At 39.8% G+C, this 15908-nt stretch overlaps 1 protein-coding gene across 7 annotated transcripts in view; it reads left to right on the top strand.

The window, feature by feature from the left end:
- Nucleotides 1-3320: 3320 nt before the first annotated feature.
- Nucleotides 3321-15908, top strand: part of dlgap4b (discs, large (Drosophila) homolog-associated protein 4b) — a 113784-nt gene continuing 101196 nt past the window's right edge. For all 7 annotated transcript variants that reach the window (XM_063474463.1, XM_063474468.1, XM_063474464.1 and 4 more), the window contains exon 1: nucleotides 3321-3757. The gene's annotated coding sequence lies outside the window, so the exon portion shown is untranslated. The remainder of the gene's footprint in view (nucleotides 3758-15908) is intronic.

Here is a 15908-nt window from a genome sequence, read left to right on the forward strand (position 1 = left end):
GTGTGTGTGTGTGTGTGTGTGTGTGTGTGTGTGTGTGTGTGTGTGTGTGTGTGAGAGAGAGAGAGCGAGAGAGAGAGACCATCTGTTTATTAGTTGGACTATGACTTGGCATTACTAGTCTTCCAGAGTGACGTTCTTATATCTCATTTTAATCCATTAACAAATTGCAAACAGACATGTTTCCCTCAAACATTGACATGGAGCTTAAATGTACTGTAGTGTATGTAATGTATCAAATCATTCAATCATATGGCAGAAGCCACTAGATTTAGGCATTTAGACAGTGGTTAGGATGTCTTCCTGCTGAAGTTCAAACTGAGCATCAGAAGGGGGAAGAAAGGTAAGTTAAGTGACTGAATGTGGTGTGGTGGACAAAAAAAACCTGACAGGCTGGTATGAATATTCTGAATATTTCAGAAACGGCTGATCCACTGGGATTTTCCCACACAAGCATCTGTAGGATTTAGAGAGAATGGTTTAAAAAGAAAATATCCACTGAGTAGCACTTTCCCTGGACAAAGATTTCTTATTGATGTTAGAGGTCAGAGGAGAAGAACCAGACTCCTTCCACCTAACAGGAAGGCAGTGTTAACTTGAATAACAACTCGATACAACTAGAAAAAGCAGACGGGCTACAGACCACAGCAGGTGCCAACTGGTGTGCAACTCCAATTCACCAGCACAGCACAACAGATCTAGGACTGATGAATTTTGATTTCTACTTCGACATTTGGATGGTTAAACAACATGAAACATGGATCCATCCTGTCTTGTTTCAGCAGTTCATCCTGATGGTAGCAATTAAATAATGTGAGGGGTTGTTTTCTTGGCACACTTAGGGTCCTTAGTACCAGCTGAGCATCTTTTAAATGATACAGTCTGCATGAGTATTTCTGCTGATCACCCTTTATGACCACAGTGTAAACATCTTCCTATGGATGCTTCCAGGAAGTCAATAACACAAAGCTCATTGATGTGAAGCTGGCTTCTGTCATGTGTGATGCTATCATGTCAATATGAACCACTTTTAAAAGGCAAAAGAGAGTCCAGAGAGTCTAGAAATGCACTCATAATAAAATGTCTGGTGAGTGTATGTGTTTATAGGGTCTAATAGAAGTTGCAATTACTCACTGTGCTTTGGGAAAGATTAAATAAATGGTGTTTGATTACTTATGATTACACTCCTGATGTATTGCCCTCACACTAACATACAAAGCCTAAGTTACCTAATTAAGCAGGTAATCCTCCCTCACATTGCCTTCTCACAGCACAGATGCTGCTGAAGTACACGCTTAGAGAGAAAGGCAGCAGAAGGGAGTTGCTTTAATTTTAATGCACATGAACCAGGATTATGCAGGCTTCGTGTTGCAGCAGACATAACAAGAACACATGTAGAAATGCCTGCCATGTGTTGCAAGGAAAGGTCTGGATCTTGAGAGTTTTTACCGTCAGAAAACATCCCTTTAGCTTCGTTGTATAAGGCAGCAGAAATGCCAAGACGCAGAGCCAATCATTTGTGCACCCTAGTGTATAGACTGTGTTCTTGCTCCAGGAGAAAGGTGTCAAGTGAACAGTGGCTGAGGCTTCACCTCATTACCAGTTCAGTTCAAAAATTTTGCTCAGAAGAAAGTGTAGAGATCTCTAATGGAAAAGTGATCAATAAGCAACAACACTGTCCTGTTTTGGAGAAAATTGCTTTCTGTAGTTTGTAGAAATGGTCTGAGAGAGACTGATGAGTTGGAATAGAACCACGTTCTTCTATCACCCCAGTGTTCTTCTATCAGTTTAACACATTGATTTTTGTACTTCAAATACAAGAAAACTAAAATCATCACCGTTGGCAAAAAAAATTAAAAAAAAGTGAGACTAAAATAGAAGTCAAGTGGTATTTTGTAATCATATTGCTAATGAGAAAACTAATGAGCTAATTATAATTGGGGCTAATCTACCTGTGTGAGTGTAGGTGTGTGAGCGAGAGAGAGAGAGACAGAGAGAGAGAAAGTGATCTTGCGTGTGTAAAAGGTAAAAAGTCAACCTTTTAACAAACACTTGTATTTTTCAGCAGCTTTAACCTCCTGGGGGACAAGAGCAATCAAACGTGACAAGTGGAAACAGGCCTACAATAAAGCCATAAACATGTAGTGCTCTCGGTGCATTAGCTTGACTAAATCTTCACTGATGTCTCGCCACACTTGCCGTGCCTCCCTGTCTTTCTTAGTCAGTACACTAAGAGTTTGTGCCTCAGTTTGTGAACATCATAATTTTTTAGTACAATGGCTCTAATCTTAATATAAGTCTGTTCCGAGCTGAATTTAGATTAACTGACATAATTACAAAGGCGACAGCAAGAACAAGAGCAGCGTTTGGCCTAGTTAGGCTGCAGACCGTGAGCTGTCCATGGTACTGAATCATTTCATATCTGTGTCTTTTGCTCACTTTCACTTCATTTCAGCCTGTACTCTTTTTGCATAACATACAGACTTCATACAGTGATAAAGGAGAGGGCGACAAAATGAATTACCTTCCCTGTGCAAGAGAGGCCTGATAAAAACAGATGGGCAGGTCCAGTGCTATTTTCTGTTCATTATGGTTGCCTGTCTCCCTAAATGTGGAACATCTATGTCGCAGAAAGGGACTCAGTAAATATGTTGATTCTCTTTTGTCAGAGAAAAGCTCAACTGAAAAGGCTTTTGCATTATCATATAAGAGACGATAGATTTCTAATGTCCATTTTTGAATGTTTTTGTTGTTGTTGTTGGGGGCCACTGGTATCTATTTATGGTTTGAAACCACAAACTGCTAAAAATCTGTCTGTGAGCGGTTTGGTGACATTTCAATTGGGGGGTATTTCAGTTTACAGTAGTTGCTGGATTCTGAAAATCTGCATTTTTATTGTTAGCTCATTGTGATATTAATAATTTAAAACACTCACACACACTGTTGATGAACAGTAAATAGCCACAATTTCCTCAAATCCATGATAGAGTTTACATTTTCCTATCATGATTACCTTTTTATCCCAGCTGGAGTTTACAGATAAAGCCGGAAACTGATTTTTTTGCAGATGATTTTAACTGTGAAAAATATCGAATCCAGTGTTTTTAGCTAGACTCATGATTTGGATATAACGCTGAATAAGTCCATTATGGTAGTTAGTTAAGAGTCATCTTTGCAGATGGTTTTCATGGTGATGGATTACACAACTCCAGATTAAAGCCTTTTGCTAACTGAGGAGAAGTCAATAGCTTACTTATGCTTCTCTCCCTCTCCCCCTCTCTCTCTCTGGAGTTTGTTGGTTGGTTGCAGCAGTGTCTCAGTCTCTCTCCTCGGCTGCCTGACAGAGGCAGTCCTCCTCTCCTTCTACTCACCTGCCTGTGTGTCTCTCCCTCTCTCGGTCTGTCTCTTTGTTCATGTGCCTGTCTGTCGTCTTTAAGCTTAGAAATATGGAGTGAACACAGAGCTCGGTAATGGAGACCACGGTGGACCGGCGTTCCCGCTTTTACCCCCGCGAGAGGCACACAAACTCACCGGACAAATAAGGCGTCAAAGGACGGCACGCCGGGTTTCAGCGGAAAGCGCCTGTCACTGCTATTTACCACAGCGGCGCTCGCAAGTGTGATCTCCTTCATCCTCCTCCTCTTCCTCGCTGTCAGCACGTCTTGAAAAACAGATGCCCTGCACGGGAAGTTACGGACTAAACACGGATACATTCTCCAAGTCGTCTTCTCCAATTTCCGAGAAGCGCTCTCACCCGAAGGTAAGAAAAAATAATAATTTTTAAAAACCCCCAAAACGGCTCCACAGAGACTAAAACTGTTGATTTACTTCTTGTTGTTTGTGTCTAGGAACCCACATATCGCCCACTGAATTTCTCTGTGTTTTACATGTTAAGTCAAATCTGTTAGACAGGAGTGAACATTTCGTCCAAAGTGGGTGGGAAGGTGACTCATGCTGATTCAAAACGCTGTTTTTTGGTTTTTTCCTTTTTTTGGAGCCAGTATTTACACTGCGCCTTTGCGGGTTTAGAAGACATAACAGGCTAAAGGCTATTTCTTGAAAATTCACAGGCACTCTCATATGATTTGGGGGCTTGCTGGTTTCTGTGTGGTTAAATAAAACAACATGGGGCTGTGGGATGTTTTGATGTGTGCCTGAAATGATTGATGCAGTTCCTCCTCCACAGCTTTCTCAGTGTGATTTTTTGGACAGGCACAGAAGTGCTTATTGGGGGTTTGGACTCTGACATTTATGGAGTGGTTAACTGTGTTGTAATAATCTGCAGGATTTGTTCCCATTTTGTGTATGGAAATGAATAGAAATATAGCATACAACTGAGATAGTTGTAAAGTCTGAAATCTCATCTTTAACAGTTCCTTCTTACAAGCAGTTAAAAGCATGATTATGGTTTCTCCTTTAAAAATAATCATATTCATGCTATAATTGGGTCATACTTATAATAAGAGCCTTGCTGGAAATTTAATGTATTCACAAGTTTTTTTTGTCACACATTGCCTGTCAAAATCATGAATTTTTTCTCCAGCAGCTTCTACAGAACCTGAAAAGCCTGACTGTCCCTTAATCTTGATGTTCATTTATCAAGTTTTGTGTGTGTTGGTGACAGCCACCTGCTCCATGGCTACTGGGAGCCATACATTTCATGAAATATTAGTTTTTATGTAAATGCTCGTACTGTTTCAAGTGCTAAAAATGAAGAATGGCTAATTCAGAGATAATGATTTAGCACAGACTCCCAAGTTCCATATTTACAAGGTCAATTACTCCACAAACTCAAATGAATCACCCATCCGACTGAGCTGAACAGTCCCTTTTCCCACAGCATTGCTTAGTAGAGCCGGCTCATCATACTAAGGATAGGGACATAGGGATGTTTTCAGCGAAAGGAATCCGCAATGTTGACTAAAGACTTTGGCAACCTGCAACCTGAGTGGCATAAACAGTAAGAAGAATATGGCAGTCTCTATTTGGCACCTTAAAAAAGGAGCAACACTGTCAACTGATTCGGAGCCAGCTGTGCTCAGCCAGTAATCAAGATTTTTAATTCAATCAAATTAACTCCGGTGTGGCTGTCCTGCACACGTAACACGACGACATGAGACAACTTGTAGCGACACGATGTGCGGCAGCATGCTTTGATCCTTTACTAGGTTGCGGTGTCTTTTATTCCATCAAATTAACAGTGGATTTAGGTCTAGCTACCCTTTTAGTACAGCTTTTTGAGTGACCTGAAAAGCAGCCTAACTGCTGCGTTAGTGGCCTCAATTTGCTTCAACTGCAATAAAAAAAAATAGTAGGCCATGCTAACTCATAGCCATTTATGTCTATCTTCCCTCTCTTGTTCTCTCGCTCATTCTCATCCACTTTCACACACACACACACACACACTATCCCCACCACCATCACGACCCCCACTAGTATGCACTCACTCAAACTGTGTCTCATCGCATCTCATCACTCTCAGCAGCACTCTGCCCACCCCCCTCGCTTGTCTCCATCACACATGCACGCACATGCACACATGCACAGAGAGAAGCATACCAGCCCTCAGCCATGTTGTTTCATTATCCACTTACCTCACATGTGCATCAACATGCGTCAGAGCGCCTTTTTTCATGTCATTTATTGATAACCCTGCACTTATTCTGGAGTCGTTGGGGGTTTTTTTTCTTTGCAAGAACCTTTTGACCTCAAAAACAAGATTATTAATGTCACATATTGTATGGATGGAAACAGTGGGCACCAGAATAGAACTTCCACACCCTGGTGGTATTTCAAGGGCAGGCCGTTTCTAGCTTTGCTTTAGAAGGATGCAGCGGTGTATGGCTTAGGGCCATTTATTATGTATAGAACAGTCCTGTATTAAATATCTGCTCGGTCAGGGGGGCCAGATTACACCATATTGCATCAATGGAGTGATGATGGCAAAAAAATCTTTTCCTTCTTGGGTTTCTGCTGAGAGCCGCGAGGGACCTGTGACTTGTTGAATGTGTGGGCTCAGGGATTATTAATATTAAAATGGAAGTTTTAATGTTAGCGCAGTAAATATGAATTATTATGTTGACTTCCTAGAGGAAGAGTTCAGGACATAAAGCTGATGTCACTGCTGCTGAAGTTCAAGGATGGCAACGTAAAAGGAAGTCTGGTTCGCAAATCAACAGACTCTCACGCTGCAGGAACAGCTAAAGCAGCGGGAGTCTATATTTAAATGGCCTCACTGGAGAGATAAGATGTCGTCATTCCTCCCAGTTGGAAAAAGGGTCCTCAGAGGAAACCAAATCTCTTATATCTTGGTGTTCCTTTTTCTACTTGTTCCCAATAAACCTTTTTAGAAATAGATCACAGCTCTGCGTCTATTTGCAACATTGTTTCGGGCTGTTTTGGATTAAGAGTGCGTTAGTGTTGGGGCGGTAACACACACACGCACACATTATTTCCTTGTTTACTTTCTGTAGCAGTTGGTATGTCGTAGCTGTAGTCAAAACTGATTAATGCACATGCTGAAAATCCCAAACAAACCTTTATGCTTATTGCCGGTCTGTTATTCTCACACAAAAGATGCCTGTGAGATGTTGGATGACAAGCAACTTTCTTTTTATAATTTACTTGAGATGTGTCTTTTAGCAAGAGTGCTGTCAGAAAACCAGATTATGCTTAACAAAGGCTCAAAGTCTCTATTAGTTAGGCCTGATTTGTTTAGAAAACTGTGGTGATACCCGAAAAAGATCATGGAAGTTTTGTTTGCTATTTAAATTGTCATTGTTTGCTGATTACAGAACACAGCATTCAAGAAACCAAAACTGTGTGTAATTTTAGACAATTATCATGTCGGTGTCAGCGCTACATTTTCTTGTTTTCTGTACTTTTTTTAAAAAAACTCTTATCTGCTAGACATTTAAATTTCAGCTGTTACAAACATACTCTCTCTAATTTAAACCAAAGACTTGGTTTTACTGCCTCCCTTTTCCCCCAGTGAAATCACAACACTGCACAAAGTAAGATACTTCTGACATCAATTAAAGCCTCCCCTACTTGTCCAAAATGCCGTGCTATCTACTCTAATTAAACCTTACGTCTCACTTCTCCAGAGGCACCAGGCTGAGGAATGAGTGCCAAAGCTCCTTTTCCACCTGCACTGGAGCTAATATCCATGCTAGCCAGGCTGCGGTGGGATAGTGGGGTTGGCACAAGTTCAGGCTGGCCAGGGGGAGCTACACCGCTCAGGCTGTTGTAATTCTGCACACAACATGATGAGCTACTATTGCTGGTGTGATGCCAGGAAAGGCCCATTAACTGTATGAAAAAAAATCTGTTTTGTGCGACCAGTAGTCAAAGATTTTAGCATGAATTAGAACAGTTTTTACAGCGAAGCATAGCAAACAGTGGTGATGTTTATTTTTCTTTCTACAGGAATCAACAAACCATGAGAAATGCATAAAGTTGTTTTAGGTCTTTGTATTAATAATTCCTGTGTTCAATAGGAATTATTTCCCTTTTTTCCATGCGGTGATCAACATGACTGAGAGACAGTCTGTTTTCTTTAAGGTGATCTGGTGACTGTAACCTGATAGAGAGTGAGACCAGCAGAGCAGTGACTGGAGGATTTCACAGGAGTGTAAAATGCTGTTATGATGTCAGTTGTATCTGAACATATATACATGTAAATGTGTTTAGGTGTATGTGTGAGACAGCAAAAGCCAGGTTGTGTCTAATAGCTGGTCACTGAGTGTGATTCTAAGTCTTTTGAAGTGTTGTAATAATATTTCTGTTCTAGCTGTGTGAAATAATTTGCTGTATCCCTCAGCCAAATGGAGAAGAGAGATATTTCTTAAAGACAATCATCTATTATAAGTGTCAGTGGTGAACTATTTTTAGATTGTAATGTGTTAGCGTTAGGCACCTCGAGAAGGAAAAATCACGAGGGAAAAGAAATCATTTGACTTTATTAAAGACAAAATAGTTAAGCATTCAAAATGTAATGGTAAAGTTACCTTTTCATTGAAAATATAATTAGATTTTAAAGGGTAAGATCTTTGAAAAAGTGCTAACCGCTGGATTTTAGATAGCAAATGTTGTTATTTTCACAAGCAGCCACCCACCCACCCAGCCGCTGCTCTTTTTCCAGAGAGCCACCTAATAACAAGGCTGTTCCACACTCAGGCCTGCATTAAGATGCAGACCCTTCTCTCTCCTGCTCTTTCTCAATGGCCTTAATCCTTTCCTCCTCTGTGCTATGAATGATAGCCTCAGCAACTAGTCTCCTGTTTCTGGCAGGCAAAGGCCCATTGCTTAACATAATGGTGAGAAAATGGCTGGAGTCAAAAGATGTGTCTTAGTGAGAGGAGGTCAGCCTTTCAGCTGCTTAGCTACAGTGTTTGGGGCAAAAAGAGCTGGGAACCTGGGGTAAAAAAAGGTTTCCTGTTGCATTGTAGATACACATCCCCTTGTCTTATTTTTAGATTCGGAAATACAAGATTAGTAAGTACAGTACAAGAGATCAGGAAACTTGCTTATGCTGTGGTTGATCATTTTGTTTAGAATGCACAAAGCAAGCTTTGTCTTTAAATTCAGATCAGATTTTTGACTCTGAAGAATGTTTTAATGAGCAGCTCAGTAGTCGCGTCACACTAGTTCTGTTAATTGTAGCTTAATTCCATTAATATAAAAACATGTCGGCCAATATAATGGCCTATATATGTGTGTGTGTGTGTGTGTGTGTGTGTGTGTATATATATATATATATATATATATATATTGGTAGTATGAGTGGTAATATGACCAATATTAGTTATTTGCTAATATATCTATATTTATAGTTGCTGATAAATTAAATTTAAAAAGTGTATTAAAGACAAGAAACACCCTTCAACTATGCACTGAGGTTTGCTGTTCTTACAGTTTGTCCACCAGAGGGCTCTCTGGAACCTCCCTGTTCCAATATGTGTTTGTAATGCCACAAAACAACAACCAGCTTGTCATATAATCTTAGTAAAAACTACTAAGTAATAACTACACACAAGAAATGCTAGAGAAATCTTTTTGTGTATCTAAAGGACAAAAAATGTCAGCCAGTATATTATATTTTTACATCACCAAATATCGATATCAGTATTTGTCATAAAATTCCTATATCAAGCAGTTCCTCAATAAAAAGCCACACCTTACCCACTTTGAGCTGTTTGTTAGGATCTAAGTTATATTATTGTGATAGGAACAACACTGGTATATTTTATGTATATTTTATGTATATGTACGGGTAATGTTCTTCAGATATTACTCATGAAAATAAAGCAAATCAATGTTTCTAAAATTTATGTTAGAAATTTAACTTATTATATTATAAAGAAACTTTTTTAAGACAACAGTACAGTTACAGTTGTGGACAGAAGTCTACATACTCTCATCATAGGCATGATGATTTGGGTTGTTCAGTGATTTCTTTGATATCTTCTTTTTCCAGAGTGGCATGATTGTTGGATGATTTTTTTGTGTATAAGTTTGAATATATTTTATTTTTAGTATACACATACTCCTTTACAAATTCCACCTCAACCAGATGCTTTTGGGTTTTGGTCAATAAGCTTCCTGCACAATTCTAGCTGGATATTTGACTACTCTTCTTGACAGTTCGTTTAAATTAGTTGGTTTCTTGTGAATGTGTGGAGGTGCAAATTTCAGTCTAGTCTAGAGATGTTAATTTTGGAGCAGTAGCTTCTTTCTTGATCGGCACCCTCTCTGTTCATAGCAATGTAAATGGCCTGTATTTGTATAGCGCTTTACTTAGTCCCTAAGGACCCCAAAGCGATTTACACTACATTCACCCATTCACACACACACATTCACACACTGGTGATGGCAAGCTACATTGTAGCCACAGCTGCCCTGGGGCGCACTGACAGAGGCAAGGCTGCCAGACACTGGCACCACCGTGCCCTCTGACCACCACCAGTAGGTAACGGGTAAAATGTCTTGCCCAAGGACACAACGACCGAGACTGTCGGAGCCGGGGCTCGAACCAGCAACCTTCCAATTACAAGACGAACTGCCAACTCTTGAGCCATGATCGCCCCAGTGTAAAACTCACTTCACTGTGGACAGTGACACTGTCACACAGTGAAAAATTAAATTAGAGAACAAAAGAACAAGCAGAGAGGCGGCCCACCTCTGTGTTCAATTACTTGTTAAATCTACTCACGATGCCTGAGTAATCATCTCTCCCTGTCACTTACACACACATACAAAGACACACTCAAGTACATACAACGTGTAGAGAATGGATTCTCTTGGAGTCTGTCTGTGAATATTGCATGTTTAATATTGTCTGTGTTGATTGTGCAATGCAGGTGGCTAACCATGAATGTGTTTTGCAGTTACACTCACTTTGTAACAAGAGTAAGGTGCTGTGAATCGATAAGGGTACGATGTCACATATTTCAAACATGCTTACAGAAACATGAAGCATGTATCTAACTCTCCCAAAAAAAGCACACGCACATACACACAGACTACAAAAACCATTCTGGTCTTTGATCACATTAATCGGGGCTTGATCTTAACACCCTCCAGTGATCGGTAACATGCTTTTTTGAACTCTCTGTCGCAATTCTACTGCTCTCCTGTGACTTCAGAAATAACCCGTCTCTTAGCACCAGATAGAGTTTTAATCATATACAGCAGATATCTGCAAGATTTCACCTTAATTAAACCACTGAGTTTATATATATAAAAAAAAAATAAAAAAAACACTGCGAGAAGTGAAATGGAATCCAAAAGCTGCATCAGTATCAGCTTTACCTGCATGGTTTCATCTGTGAAAGAAACTGGGTGATCTCTTTCTTTGAACTGGGGCTGCCTTTCTTTTCTGTGGATGTAGTTGATGTACATTAGTAGAGAGGAGTTTCTAGCTGTACACCGAGGTTCCTTTTACTGCCCAAAAATGAAAACGAGATTTTGTTTAATACCTGAGAAAAGTGTACCTATTAATTAATGTCTAGAAGAGCTGATGGTATCAAATGGTCTGTAAATGGATCATCACTGGCTTGTGGCAAGGAAGTTGGTTATAAAAACATATCTAAGATTGTTTGACAGCAAATTAAAGTGCATGGAATCCATGATGGATAATTGCATTGTTACAGTGGGCTGACTTTTTGCCACCATTTGTAAATTAACTAACACAGTGTGGCACAAATTAATGACGCTGAAAAGATTCAAGGAGCCAAGCGGCAGAAGAATATGGAGAACGCCTGGTTTTCCTCACTAATTGCCTGACATAATGCTAATTGAGCTGCACTCTGCTGCTGTTTCTGTTACACAAGACATGACTTATTAGTTGCCACATCACAACTGTTTATACCTAAAGAGGGTTTTCTGATTAGTTTATGCAGCTCTTGAGAGTGATTTAGGGTCTCATTTCCAAACTCAAACCAGAGTGTTTTTCCTAATGAGAGCTGGAAATGGTCAGGTTGATAATTATCTGGATCCAGATGCTTTGAAACGGTCTTATCCAACGAGGTGACTGATCGACTCATCTAGCTCGTTCGCACGAAAAGCAGTTTCTCGATTAAAAAACGATCTTTCCAACCAGGATTGCGGCAGTACAACAATTAGCCAATCAGCACAATGGGCGGGATTAATACTGTTGTCAAGTTGTTGTCAAGAGTTCTCAATCTGTGATGCGCTACAGTAATAATTGCTTGCCTGTTTTGGGCACCCCTGAGGCGTGTCTATTGACATGAAGGAAATGAAGGAACAAGCGGAACTGTTTTACTTCGTTCCACTCCACTCTTTAAACCCTTGCAATACCTGTGTGCTGAGACGGTTATGCCTCAGTGTGTACTTAGAATAACATTAAATTCAGGGTTGATAGGCCGGGCTCAAGTGATTGGTTAGGGAAAATCAAACCCCCCATCCTCCACGGATATTGTTTTGAGTAGACGCAGATGGAGGCAGAGTGTAATAAATTCTGTTTGGTAATAGACAAGCTTAATAAAACTTTATTAAGTGCTTCTTTATAACATGTGATCGTTTATGTAGTCTAATCAATGTATTCAATGCTGCTTGCATACTGAATAGATGGTATGTTGCAGTTTACATGAGCAATGTATTTGGACCAAAATGGACGAAATGTAATGAAATCCAGCCTTACACCTGTTGTGTTCACTGCTCTTTTTTTTATTATTTTCACCTTTTGCTTTGATTCTTTATTCATTCTTTTTATGCTACATTATCTATGCATTCTTTTGGTCTGTTGTGACATTTCTTTCCTTCCTTGAATTTTTAAGGCGCTTTAATACACCCAGTCTTTGAAATATAAATAAACCTGCCAGGCCAGTTGTTCTGGAGTAATTATTGGAGTCCTCTGCAGCATAGACCTGCAGGTGACTCATAAAGGATATCACTGAGTGAGAAGAAAAACAGGAAAGCAGGAAAGGGAGAATAGTGCAGATAAATAGACAGGCACTGAAACTGCCAGGTTCAGAAGCCAGCTCTCAAAATGAAAAAACAAATGAACAAAGATGAGGCAGAAACTCTTGAGACACACACGTATACTTAATGGAGTGTATTAACAAATCTGCATATCTGGGCAATTTCCTTTAATCTGACACAAGTGATGTCAGATTCATATTCAACAAGTCATTGTTTTCTCTCATTTTTTCCTGCAGTCACTCTACAAGCACAATTTCTTTACTTTTCCAGCTGACGACATCTTTCAAATGGCAGAATGCAAAAACAGATCATTGAGTTGTCTTTAAAAAAATGACAAGTTGCTATTTGGTCATCGGTTTGTTGTATTTATACATTTCTGCAGACTGCATGATATATTTGCATAAGAGATTTTCTCTTTGTCTGGCAATGTTTGTCTGTCTCTTGGTGCACCACTGTACTATCTAAATGTGCTAAATGCAGTAAACATAATTACTATTATACCATCTAAATCAAATTTTAGCATTGTCGTCATCCATCTTCACATGTGCACTGCAGCCCTTACCTCAGTTGATTGGGAAAAGGTTTGTGCAATGTCCAACTGAGGCCATGTAACAGGGAGTGGTCTTTCTGTGTCATACTTCTGTGTGCTCTACCCATGCAGCAGCCATGCTTAAACCTAACGAAACATTTCCTCTTAGAAAATGTGCAGCAGACACTTTCCTTATGTGTGCACTGCATACGAGAAAGGGCAACTTCAGACAATTTCCCAGCGTGATTATCCCAACCATTATCAGTATGTTGGCATGTTGATGTTAGTATTTAGGTTGAAGCACTGCTGCACCTAAGTATAGCCTCACAGAGCTGTGGCTGTAGAGTCTTATGTAAATAGTTGCATTTAGCAGCCCTTATGCATCTGTTCTGAGTGTTGAAGAAGACTAACAAGATGTTAGCAGCAGATCATTTAAGTCCTGGAAGCATTAATGGTTCAGACTTGTTTTTCTAGCCCATCCTTCAGCTCCTCAATTGGAGTCATCACCTTGAACTCTGTCACGTACTGCAAACCATTGCTTAACAATGGTGGCTGTGTGGCACTGTGCATAAAACTTTAGAAAGAGCCAGTTAATATAAAGTGGAGTTTGTGGTTTGCAACAGTGACTAAACGGCTTATATCTGTCAGAGTAGCAGCCACATGAATGCTAAAACCCAAGGTCTCTCTGCATACCTTGCATACCTTCTTCCCACAGTGCATCCTGTTGGCATCTCGTCATGAGGTTAGAGAATACACACAGCTAACAACATCATTTCAGGTAAACATTATTCATCAGACCAGACCACCACTCTTTAATTCCTCCATGTTCCCACTACTCTTATACCCACTGTAGGCACTTTCAGTGATGGACAGGCAGCAGCATGGGCCTTCTGACAGGTCTGCAGCTGCAGCTGGGAATAACTACTCCACACAGGAAACACCCTACAAGACCTGCCATGTTTGCAATAGTCCAATTCAGTCCAATTGCAGTTGCTCAGTTCCTTGCCTGGACACTTAACTGTTTTTCCAGTAAGAACTCACTGTTTATTTGCTGCCTTATATATATCTTATCACTTCAGGTGCCACTGTAAATAGATAGGTAATGTTCTAATGATAACCAATATATATTTATTTATTTCTCAATACATCAAATTTGCCCTAATCATGTTTACATTACATGTTGCTTCTAACTAATCGTCAAATAGACAGACAACTTTATATCTGTGATCAGTAAAAATTAACTGAGATGTTAGCTTGGTTCATGTATCATCCGAGCTTCACTTCTGCTTTTTTTATGATGTAGTTTTTTTAATACAGTCTGTTTTCAGACACACTGGACCCGGTGCATCCCCTTTAACCAGCTACAATAGAAAATATGATCACTTCTTTGAAAGCAACATCAAATGAAAACTTTGGCCTTCTAAATAACCTCAACCGTCATCAACCATGTAAAATAAGCTGAACTCTTAGTTTGTAACTTTAGCCATGCATCCCCTACTGCTAATCCAGTCATAGAGGATTAACAAGGTTATCTATGCCAGTCAGATCATCTGTTAGTTTTGATCAAATGGCCTGAAGTGACCCTGGCTTGTAAGAGTGGAGCTAATGTTATTTCATCTTTTTTTTTTTTCTTTTTTTGCTGCGTCACAGCGGCTCAGCACTGGGGAGCTAATTCACACTAACCTTCCTCAGTCACTCTCATGGGGCTGAGTCACTGATGACTTGTCAGTGCATTTGAGAAGTTGTGAAGGGAGCAATAAGCCCTCTTGGCACTACAGCACTAATCATATTACACTTTGTACTGCACCAACAACAGCAAGGATAAAGGCTCCCGATACAATATTTCTGTTAAGAAGCAATAAAGTATAAGTGTGTTAAGAATCAGGTCTGTGTTGATGATTATGTAAGGTGTGCAGGCTATAGCTGTTTTTTCAAATTAGCAATTTCTGTACGTTCTGGGAAGCTTTTCCGATGTGAGAAAAACTTGAATACACTGTATGAAAGCATTGTTTGCATGTCGTCCCTTTATCCGTTCTGTCTCAGTAATAAGCAGCCCTTGACCTGAGTTGGACTTGTATTAAAGAGTGAAAGAGTTCAGACACATACCGACAAGATAAATGTTGTCAGTGACGCCAGGCAAACTGCAACAAATTCAAAAATTGGATTACCAGCACACTGATGCCAGAGCCAGAGTTTTGTGATGGTTAAAAAAAATAAAAAATCCTCCCTGCTGTATTCTGCACTCTAACAGGCAAAGAAAAAAAATCATGCCCTTTACTTGATAGTTTCCTCTCCTCTCTAAGACGTTACCACAGCTTGTATCTTGGGATCTATTTGGTCTCTGGATGACTTTATTAGAGTTGATGCTCTGACTGATGCACCCATGGTGGAGGTTATTATGCTTTTATCAGTGAGTCATAAAAGGTACAAGCAAGTAATGAACAGCAGTACCACAGAATAAAAGAGAAAACACTTTATAGACAAGTGCATCCGATATACGATCTCTTGGGGTCCGCCAGTGAACGCTCCACAATCACAACCTAGTTTTTAACTCTAGGATTCATCAACATCTGTGACTAACTATCACAAAAAACTGTTTTTGAAGACCGTGATTGTGTTATAATTGCATCATTTTCCACCCCAAAATATTTCATTTTGTAACAGGTGGAAATTTATTTATCTGATTACCTACCCCCTACCAGCAACGGCATTAAGTAAATGACGGGAAAACACAAATTCACACTCAGTTTAGTTTATTTGTGATATTTCTTCCATCTAAGTGTGTGTAGACTAAAATAAATGTGCCGTACACGGTATTGACTTGTTGTCTATTTTATAAATAAGATGATGCACACTGAATACCATACGGAGAAGAAAGAATATTAGTGCTGAGTGTTTTGTTAACCTTAAAAGTGCCGTCTGATCCAAACCTTGTCGT

This window comes from Pelmatolapia mariae, linkage group LG5 (assembly GCF_036321145.2).
Source record: "Pelmatolapia mariae isolate MD_Pm_ZW linkage group LG5, Pm_UMD_F_2, whole genome shotgun sequence".
NCBI classification, from domain to species: domain Eukaryota; kingdom Metazoa; phylum Chordata; class Actinopteri; order Cichliformes; family Cichlidae; genus Pelmatolapia; species Pelmatolapia mariae.